The sequence below is a fragment of the Quercus robur genome, chromosome 10 (assembly GCF_932294415.1).
Source record: "Quercus robur chromosome 10, dhQueRobu3.1, whole genome shotgun sequence".
Lineage (NCBI taxonomy): Eukaryota > Viridiplantae > Streptophyta > Magnoliopsida > Fagales > Fagaceae > Quercus > Quercus robur.
The window spans coordinates 31,634,178-31,644,311 of NC_065543.1; positions in this window are offsets into that span (position 1 = coordinate 31,634,178).

Here is a 10,134-nt window from a genome sequence, read left to right on the forward strand (position 1 = left end):
TTGATCCTTTCCTTATTCTTTTTCTAGATTATAAGAGATTGTATAGTATTTCAGATTCCAGCAAATTATTCACATATCATGCCACCAATTATATTGTTGTTGAATTGCTAGATACCTGTGAGAGACCGCGTCCCCGGCCCGTTTTTATGGGATGTTGGGCCAAACCCACGTGAATAGGTGGAGTCGTGTTATTGCCTCTCAAAATGGAGGTTCGACTAGTTAAATTTTTCCCTTTAGATTAAGGGTTTTACAATGGAGTCGCCACTTATTTAATTATTGGAAAAATAACAAAACCATAAATGAAAAACTCCCCATTTTATTAATTTGAAATTGAATTTACATTGATCATAGGAAAATTACATGACTTTGGTCCTAGATACAATCTAAGATAAAGTACATGGTTTTGTTTCCTAGTTACAATCTAAAAATCAAAAATTACATGGATAAGCATTTGATCTACTAACCCTTGATCTAAGCTCGGAGGCTATGTTACAAGGTGGGAAGGTGTTAGGCACCCACCTTACTCGGTGAAACCGGTCTTCTAGACTATGGTGGCCAACATTCATATCATATCATCCAATATGTCAATCAATTTGCATGTTGAATTTAATGTGTGTGCATGTGATAAACCCTAATTCAATTTATTAAGCATGGCATTTGGATTGAAAAATAAACTCTAGTGAATGTGTATGGATGGTGATATCCTAGATTCAACGATTTGGAAGAATTATGAAACAAACATGTTTTTCATATTTTTGATGCGGATTTAAGATTAAAACTAGTGTTATGCATGAACATGTGATGAACAATCAAAAACATGTGAAGAACACATAAGAAAATTTAAGAACATTCAAACATATTCAAGGGAGTTATCATGCTTTAATCTTAAATTCTCATCATGGCAACATAAACAAACAGTTAAGGAAGGAGATTATATCTTCATGCAAGATCCATATGGTGGAGGAGGGGACTCTTAATGGAGGTTCTAAGGGTGGAGGAAAAGAAGAGCTAGGAGCGGGAGAGTGAGTCTCACTCAATACCTTGAGTCTCAGGAAGACCAAGATATGACAAGGCTACTCAACTTCACTAGAACTCCAAAGAAGAGAAGAGAGGGGGTTTTTTTTTTGTGTCTTGGAATGAAAGAGATGGGGGATTTATATAGTAGTGGTGGAGGAAATATGAATAGAAGGCCATTTAATGAGGGTTGACAAAGAATCATGAACCTAGACCTCATTTTCGCCTTTGGGGAAATCTGGTGCATTAAATGTGGAGATTGATGAGAGTGATGAGTAAGCAAAGTTCAGTTTTCCCGTAGCTGCTGTAACAGCCTGTAGAGCCAACTTTGAAAAATCATATCTGCCTCAATTCTGATCGGAATTGTCTCATTCTTGTGCTCAAATTGAAGCCCCGGATGTCTAGTTTCTGGAAATGTTAACCTCATTCACAGATTCAAAATATTATGAGAGATATCTATGAAATGGTGAGCAGAGGTCATTTGATAGAAAATGGTTTCAGCACAATTAACATTAATAGGTCCCAAATTAGCTCCCAATTAACATTAAATGGCTCCAATCACTCCCATTTCAGACTTAATTGGTTCCAAATTTACTCTAATTAAAAGATAATTGCACAAATTACTCATTGAATAATTAATGTTTAACTATCTAGTTAATTAGGTGTGTGCAACCCTACCATAAAATGTAGTCCTAACCAATCAAATTATGACACATCATCGATCACAAATTGATTATACTTATAACCAATTGAAATCAATTGTTCATAATCACATATAGTCGGACTTAATTTGTGATAGTGCATCTCAGCCATTAAAACTTGATTTGATGATAACTTTCAATCTAATGGTCCGATTAGGGCTCATGACCAGTCGATTTGATCATTACAACATCAAGATCATTTTGGTGAAATGAGATTAAGGATCTAATGACCAGAATCAAGATGCATATTTCAAATGTGAAATTACCCTTTTACCCTCCATGTGAGGTTAAATATGGGTTGCAAAATAGGGTGTCAACAATACCATATAGTTCATGAGTCAAAGAAAATAACAGGGCTGAACTTATGTACCATAAAGTTTGCACTGGACTTCTTAATTTTCATCAAGTGAAAGATATATCTAAGGAAAATTTTTAATCTTACCTTAGCCCCCAGTGTATGCACTGGAAAAACCAATTTCCAAATAAGACATGACAATAAAAATTACTTCATTTATATGAAACCATGTGAGGATTTCAACCACACAAGAATTCCAAATTTTGATTTTTGATAATTGGTCAAGTAAGAAGACCAAAATATTAGAATTTTCATTTTAATCTACATGAATAAAGTATTGGTGCATGGGTGATACCTCTTGCACAACATTTTGCAGTGTTTTGATATATTCAAACATGGTATTGATGAGTGGGCTTACCGAAAGGGTACCTTTCTTTTGTTGAGTCAAAGTACCTCCAAGCCTTTGGTGAGTTTGCACCTTGTAGGTGGAGGGAAATGTCGCTAGCTGGTTTGCAATGTCATTGACTAATCTCTATCAATGACATTGCAATGTACTCTTAGAATTTTTTGTTTTAAGTTACGCCTTCCTTGCTTCCTTAGGCTCCCTTGAACCAATTCCTTTCAAGGAGGTCAATCTTGTGCACTTTATACACCCACTTTTGGGTTTTCATACCCATTCGAGGCTCTTTCAATCTTGTGCACTTTATACACCCACTTTTGGGTTTTCATACCCACTCGAGGCTCTTTCTCTTTGTACCTCTCGTTGGGCCTTGTTTACAATTTGTACCCTTTGCTGGGACGTGCTACGACTTGTATCTATTGCTGGTACATGCTACAGCTTGTACCCATTACTGGTACATGTTACAAATTGTACCCATTGTTGGTATGTGCTACAGCTTGTACCCATTACTGGTACGTGCTACAAGTTGTAGCCATTACTGGGATATGCTTACAATCTGCATGCATTATTGGGACGTGCTATGTTTGTATCCATAAACTTTTGCTTTTGACCAGTTTCTTGGTCGTACTTGGAAACTTTTGCTCTTGGCTAATTTATGAGCCATGTATTTAGAAAATTTGTTCTAGGCCAAGTCCTGGGCTAAGTACATGGAAAGTTTGCTCTTCCCAAGTCCTAGGCCATGTCACTTGGAAAAAATCTGTTTTGGCCAAGTCTTGGGCAGGTACATGGAAAGTTTACTGTTCCCAAGTCCTAGGTCATGCCACTTGGAAAATGTTTTCTAGCCAAGTCCTGGGCCAGGTACATGGAAAGTTTGCTCTTCCCAGGTCCTAGGCCATGTCACTTGGAAAAAATCTGTTTTGGCCAAGTCTTGGGACAGGTACATGAAAATTTGCTCTTCCCAAGTCTTAGGCCATGTCACTTGGAAAATTTCTATTCTAATCAAGTCTTGGGCTAGGTACATGGAAAATTTGCCCTTTCCCAAGTCCTAGGCCATGCCACTTGGAAAATTTGTTCATGGCCATTGAATTCTTCAACCTTTAGAAAGGTTCTTTAGTAGCCCTCCCACTCTCTAGTGGAGTCATTGAATTGATATCTTTTCTTTTCTTCAAAGGGTTAATGATTTGTTTCCTTTTTCAATGATAAAATATCCTCTCTTGGCTATGAACAAATCCTTCATGGAAAAACTCTTCTTTTATAAGTCATTTAAGGTTGCTCTCATTGGTGAACTGGTGGCTAGGAGGAGCTCTGCCAAGATGATTCTGTTATGGTCTTTTCTTTAGGTGGAGGATCCTCTTATAGGGATCCTGGAAGAGGAAGGCTTCCTCTATGCATGCTTGTTAAATACTGACTCCACAAACCTCATAGTTTGTTTCTTTCCAAGGATCTCTACCATTACTACTTTTCTAGGGATCTTCTTACTCAATATGTACTCCTCTTCTTCGGGGAACTAGACTAGTAAGTTTGCTACAACTTAGCTCTTGACAGCTCTGGGGATCTTTCAGACCTATGTTGTATTAGGAAATTAATATTAGCCACTGGGCCATTCTTCATGATCGCAATGGCTGATGGATGAGGGCTTTTATTGGATGAAAGCTCATCACCAATAGGATTTGGTGGTATGAAAAGTAATGATTCAGTTGTTGAGATGCATGACTGCTAAACATGCCCTTTTTATGTTGGGATACCTCATTTCGGTATCCTTTAATGCTCTGTATGCTTAGGATCGGGATACCAGGTATGCCATGGACTAGTACCCATAAGGTAGGCAAATGACTCATGATCTGTTAAAATTTTATGAAAGGCATTTGGATGCTTAACTCCCTATATGAAAACATTCTTCTTTTTCAATAGTTTGGATAGTCCACTAGTGACCAAGGCTGGTCTTGGTATGAATTTCCTAATGTGAGAAATTCTTTCCAAGAAGCTCTTGAGTTCCTTGACCGCGGTATGCCTCTTCATGGTTGATATTGTTATTGCCTTAGTTGGATCTATGAGGAGATCGATGTTAGGCAAATGAAATTTATCCTTTGGACGCACCTTATTTAATTTGCGAGAGTACACGCCAATAAATTTTCATATACATATTTTTTTTCAATAGCTGACTGTTGATGAGGATAAGCCCCAGGTTCCTTGGGCCAGCCCCCAAGTTCACCTCTTCTAGTTCTTCCTTTGGTAGGATTTATGCCATCCTTTCCATATCCATAAAGTTTCTCCTGGATCTTCATAAGCAGTATCTTAGCCTTCCTCCTTCTGTCTCTTTCTATCCAAGGGATCCTTCAAATTATGGGTATTGCTTCCTTCTTCTGAGATGGGAGCCCCTCGGGATCCTAGAGATGGGATATTCTGACTCATCGTATCCCCAAGTTCCTCCAAGATCTCTTCCTGGGCTATCATGTAAGATGGTGGTCCGGGATCCTTTTGTAGGCTATATTTAGGTCTCGCGTGCCTTCATAAGAAATATTCTACCTTCCCTCTAAGTTTCTTCTTCTTCTGGGATATGAGCCCCTCGGGATCCTAGAGATGGGATCCCCTCCGGGATCCTAACAATGGGATATTCTTCAGCTAGAGCCGATTCATCATAAAGTATATTTTTCACAAAATTTGTGCTGGATGAAAGTATATTTACTTTGTGCTGGATGAAAGGACTAGGATTGGCAATGACTTTTGTGGGCTTCCCATTCAATCGCTCTTTCACATACTAGTGGTATATTGAGAGGATTAAGAAATACTTGTGATGTCATGGTTGGCCTTTAGAGCTAATTGTAGGTGTCCTTCAGTGGTCTCTGTATCTCCTTCAAATCTTGTTATTTCCATGGGTGAGCCCAATTGTTGAGTTGCAATAAATGATAGATGCACTGTATAGTTGTTGAGCTTTCAATGATATTGATTTTGCTACTAACTTGCAATATAGTGTTTCTATTGATTTTCTTCAAAATATATTCAAGGTCCACTGCACAATAGGCTTTAGCCCCCAAGACATGAGACAGTTGTTGAATCATGCTTAATCCACCTTCTCTTGATGCTATTGTGGAACTTCTATCCATTTTCTTGATGCCTCCATTTTTTTTAACCATTTTACTTTGCTGGATCCGTGGAAATACTCCGCCTTTGCTGGAACCAATGATCTCCTAGGCTTTGCTGAAATTGAGGGTGTACTCAGCCTTGCTAGAATAAAAGATCTCCTTAACTTTGTTGGGATCAAGGGTCTCCCCGGCTTTACTTTCCTGGAGTCAAGGATCTCCTAGACTTTGCTGGAATTAAGGATGTACCCAGCCTTGTTGAAATAAAGGATCTTCTCAGCTTTGTTGGGATCAAAAATCTCCTAGGCTTTTCTTCCCTGGGGTCAAAGATCTCTTAGTCTTTGTTGAAATCAAGGGTGTACTCAGCCTTGCTGGAATAAAGGATCTCCTTAACTTTGTTAGGATCAATGATCTCCCATGCTTTACTTTCCTAGAGTTAAGGATCTCCTAGGCTTTGTTGGGATCATGGAACTACTCCATTTTGCTAAATCCATAGGCGGAGTCAAGGAACTTGTCTATTTTGTTAACCTACGCCATATGATATAATTATCAAGTTGCTGCAAAATTCTTTAGCCCCACAACGTGAGGCAATTGCTTTGCTATTTAATTTACATTTCATCAAGCCTCTTTGAGTTGCTTACTTCTCCTTCTTCTTTTTTTTTTTTAAAGAAATGAAACAATATTATGAATTTTTTTTTAAAAAGAAAATAAATCAGCCCCCAAACGTGAGGCAATTGCTTTACTATGTAGCTCATACAATCTTCATTTCATCAATCTCCTTTTTTTTTTTTTGTTTTTTTTTTGCTCACTTCTCCATTTTTTTTTAGCACTGAGACAATGTTTTGATTGTTAAAATATTATTACATGACCCCACTTACCCCCCCTTTTGTAAAGAGTAGGGCAATGACCCATTATGTTCAAAATATAAAATGGAGAAAATAATGATGCATAAAACTTATCTTGTGTTGGGAAGTTCTCTAAAATTCCATATAGAGTCTCTCGGTGAGACATTCTTTGGAAGAACCCGCACTTTTGGGATCTTGATGTTGAATGCACTAAGAGGAACTTTCCTTCCTCTTGGTGTTTCCTAGCATTGGAGCCATGCTTGCGAAGGGATTGCCTCTTCCCTCTCCTTTTTCCCAGTCCCCAGCGGAGTCGCCAAAATGTGAGGGTCCTTTTTTGGACAGTATCTAGGCCCAAGGAGAAACAAGGATCTTGGGCCCTTTACTTGTTGTTTGGTGGACTGGGCTTGGTTCACCGCAGCTAAATGGGGGCTGATTACAAACCAAGTTGTGCGCAAGTCACATAAAGCTCCTCAAGGCAAAAATGCGATTCCTCCTAAGCAATAAAATACCATTATAAGTGTTTTAGTATCATAAAATGAACTTTTACTCTTACGAAACAAGTAAAATAATTATTCATAATATTCACAATGAGAAAGAGATTGAAATAGAGTATTTGAGGCTTATCTTTTATTATGTAAACATTTAAAAAAGTTCCTTCACTTGGTACCCTGGGTGTACTGTCGTGGTACCTCGGACATACTGTCGTGGTTCCCAAGGGTACTAGGCCTGTAAGAATCCAGAATGTTGATTCTTTGAACTATACGATCTTTCTCCATGCTTATTTTGCAATAGAGTTTTGTCATTTCCCTTTACCTCTATAGGTCCTGCATAAGAACACACTATATAATACACATATCTTCAAATAATTGTTAGTTTCTTAGATTAGGATATACATTTTAATACATATACATATATGTAAATGAATTTCATAAGAATGATTCAGCCACGAGGATCTTGGCCTTAATTCTCACAAACTTAGTGCTTTTGCACAAGACTTGTAGGATTTGGAACTCAAGTCCAAGTGGCTTTGCTTGGGCATTGCCCTCCAAGATAGTTAGGTGAGGAGGATTTTTGTGGGAGAGAGTGATATCTGATGTGTGCATGTTTTGGCATATGTTTCTTTGGAGGCTAAGTGATATTTTGAATGATCTCAAAGATATGGGACAAATTCCTTCACCTTGGCTTTCTTATTTTGTTTCTTTCTTTCTCTTCCTTGCTGGGCTATTAAAGCTCTAAGAATATATCTTTTGAACCTTTAAACTATCTATCATGCCCCGAACCCAAATAAGAGCTAGGCATGTGACAACAGCCACGCACTTATAAAGTTTACACTCTACAAGTGTGTAAGGCCCTCTTAAACAATTAAATAATTATCTTCAAGAAAATTTCATCAATAAATTTAAAAATATCCTCAATAAAGAAATTCTCAAAAGATCTCCAAATAATAATCTTCCAGCATCAAATAAAAAAAAAACTAAATCCTTTAAGTCTGAAGGATTACACAAATGGTAATCTTAAAACATAAAAGTTCAAAACTTATTCCATTGATTTCCTAAACTTCACTCATGCGCACATCCCAGCGGAAGCCCAAACATATGCTACTCTTCCTGATCAAAATCTGAAAGGAGAAAGAGGGGGGTGAGTTGACAACTCAATAAGTAACCAATATCCGAATAAGTTCTATCCAACAATAGATCTGTGAAGTAATAAGATGTAATATGAATCTTCAAAAGTTATACTATGCTATGGGTTTTCAAAAATAGCTAAAGAAGTTTCATGATCTTAAAATAATACTTTGCAAATAGATCCCGTACTTTAATCTTACAATTATATCATAGATGGTTTAGACAATAGTCAATTTTCATGTATCAAAAGCTATATCTTAGAATAGGTTCCAAAAATACATAAGCAGTTTTAATGATTCAAAATAGTTAAATATTCAAACGTAATTCATATTATTAACAATCTTATGACTATGGTCACGCTATATCCCCGTGACTGGGCATCAAAGTACCAATGAACAACCTCTATTGGTTTGGGTATCAGAATACCAATGAACAACCCCCATTGGTTTGGGTATCAGAATACCAATGAATGACCCCCATTGGCTGAGTATTAGAGTACCAATGAATAACCCCCATTTGTTTGGGTATCAAAATCAATTCATAGTCAATTTGTCCATAATCATATATATATGAAATCATAGTTTCTAACAAAAATATATTTTATTCAAGTTCATATATATACATATATAATCGTATTTTTAGTATTCAAATATATTTGTGATATTTCTATATTCTGTACTTTAAATCAATATAGTTAAAGGAACAATTAAATAAATAAATCATATATTCAATGTTCATATTTATTTGTGGAATTTCTTTATTCTTTACTTGAAATCATTAATACAATAGAAATAAATAGTAACAACTGTAAACAATTTTCAGTAGTTAAATTACGCAAAAATAAAACTAATTAGAATAAGGTTACTTACCTCAGTTAGCTCACCATAAAAACTTCTCTCCAACACTTTCTCTAAATCCTTAGATTTCACCTAACGATTTACAAGTATCATCTACTCAATAATCATAAAATTCAAGAAAGGCTTATAACGGTATCAAAAAAATCTCTCATAATTGTCTGCTTATCTCACACCAAAAACTCCACCTAATCATAATATTTTATATATATATATATATATTCTGCCACCACTTACAAGATTAAGCTAGCACCTAGGAGTAGCGTAGTACTATGTCACTCAAGGATGACAAGGACGTGTACTACTCTTATTTTACAGTTTCCTTCTTCTTCATTATTTTTTTTTTTTAATTTCTTTTTCCAATTCTATCAATTCGGGCACAGTTCTTAAACAACCAAACTGTGCAGAATGCTAGAAAGTTGACCCCTAGACCTCACGCCTATATCCACAACTTCCAGCTACTTATCGCATTGGAGCATATATACATAAAAATTTTAGATGCTAAGCACAGAAAAATCTGTAGGTTATAGCGTCCAATTGACCGAAATATAAATCTAAACTTTTCTTCGTTTGCATCATTAAAATCCTTAAGTGAATAAATAGTTTCACTATTGATCAAAATACTCACATAAAAAATACTCTAATTCTAAATAAAATTTAGATTTGACAAGCAGGGATTTTTTAGGCTCTTACCTCTATTGTATAGTCAAATCTTCTCTACTTCAGTATTTTGGGTAGTCTCATATCTCAAAACATCTGTCAGTACACGCTGACTTAAAATTAGACTATATAAACTAGGGTTTCAACTTTATTTTCTAAAAACCCCTTAGTAATATTAATTATAAAAGTTGACCCCATAACAAATTTACTTAAATACCCCTCCTTTTATTTATTTATTTATTTCCGAGTATTACACTATCCCTCTAAATCCCCATTTTATCTCCCTTCCAAAATCCCCCTTTGCTGCTATGCCTTAATGTTCCTTTTATAGTAGACCTAGTCTGGTGCCCCGGGCAAGAACGTCCCAGGTCTACTAGGTAAAACCATGTCCTCTGGAACCTGAAAAGGTGCATTGGGCAGAGGTTTAACTTATTTAGGCAATTATAACTAAAAAGGGGCATTTGGTTTTAGCTATAAATGAAAGATTCCTCATTGGAAAGTCAAATGAGTGGGTGGGCTGCTCAATGCACTATGACAGCTTTAGTTGAAAATGACAATTGAGAGGAAATTATGGGGGAACTGAGTTTTCCATTGGTTCATGCATTCCAAGCATATATATGAACCAAGGGAAACCCTTGGGATCCTCCTTTTACCAGAAAT